Raw genomic sequence first — 1,475 nt, 5'->3', positions numbered from 1 at the left:
AAATAGACCTTTATAAAACATGTATCTATATACTTTAACAAATATATAAATATATACTATATATTTACATACACATATAAAGGTCTACTTTAAAAAGTTTATGTATATACATATATTAGTTTATACTGAGAAAAAATAGTGTTACTTTAGAATGATTTTTTTTCTCGACTAACATTTTGAATATCAGTGTGCGCTTCGGCATGTACAGAGTTCTGTGGTAGAAATAAAAGACAGAACTTGTTGCGCCATTTGACAAGTTCAAACAGCAAAAATTGTTCAAACGTGGCAATGCGCGAGAGCGGGCGAGAGAGAGAGAGAGAGAGAGAGAGAGAGAACGATAGAAGTAGAGAGAAAGAGATAGCGGAAATCAGGACTCCTTTTTTTCAACGTAATCAATCGATGTCGTAGGAACAGTGTTAAAGTAGTAGATCGCTTCTACCGAGAGTAACACGAAGAAAAATCAAGATGCAAAGTTAAAAAAAAAAAATCTCATCTCGAAGGAAGTAAAAACAGTTTGCGCGGCTCGTCGCGAGAGGCAAGGGAAAAGAGACGGGAAGAGGGAAGGAAAGAGAAAGAAAAAGAAAGAGATTGCGCGAGTTCGTGCCGCACTCGGAGAGAGGCGCGTCGCGCTTGCGAAATTATATATTTCGAATGCGAGTCACGTTCGTTCGAGCGCGCCATGGCGGGGCGAGAGAGAAAGGGAAAGCGTGAGAGAAAGAGAGCGAGAGAGAGAATGAGAGATATGAAAGGGAGTTCTTTTTATACACTATAGAGAGTCGTACCACAACTATCACATAGGGAAAGAAGAAAAAGACATGTTCGTTGTTCACTGCTCTGGCTTGCTAGAAAAAAAAAAAAAAGAAAAAGCAAACAATGTAACACACGACGGGGCCGGCGGGGAAGGCTGCTCGGATCACGATTTTGAGGCGCTTAATGAAGATCGAAAGCCCGCGGGCAGTCCTCCTCGTGCTGCCTCCAGTATAAATCGGCAACACTTCGACATTGCAAGATTATTGGTGTACTTATCACGCAGTTTTCTACAAAATAAAGAAAACGGTTTTGACAAAAAAAAAAGAACAGAGGGGATAAAGCGTTTCTGCACGGCAATTATTTCATGAAGACACCTGTTTCCTTTGATCCGTTTCCTTTTGATCTATTCCTTAGATACAAATGTGTGCGTGCGTGTGTTTGCGTGTGTGTATGTGTGTATGCGTATGTGTGTGTTAATTTTAGGTTTTATAATTATATTATAATTTATTTGTTGATTTGGAGAGAATTAAAGCTGCAACGACGATATATAAAATAACAGTAAATTGAAGTTCTAAAAACTCATATTTATACCCCCCACATTCTTTTTTACGTTAATCTGATTTCGACATGCCAATATAAAATTTTGTTCTTATCATAAGCCAATTAAAATCGAAAATTTATACGTAGAAATATGGAATGCAGATATAAAAGTATCAGTTCCTTAT

The sequence above is a fragment of the Trachymyrmex septentrionalis genome, unplaced genomic scaffold (genome assembly GCF_001594115.1).
Source record: "Trachymyrmex septentrionalis isolate Tsep2-gDNA-1 unplaced genomic scaffold, Tsep1.0 scaffold87, whole genome shotgun sequence".
NCBI classification, from domain to species: Eukaryota; Metazoa; Arthropoda; class Insecta; order Hymenoptera; family Formicidae; genus Trachymyrmex; species Trachymyrmex septentrionalis.
Note: the sequence above shows the minus strand (reverse complement) of the source record.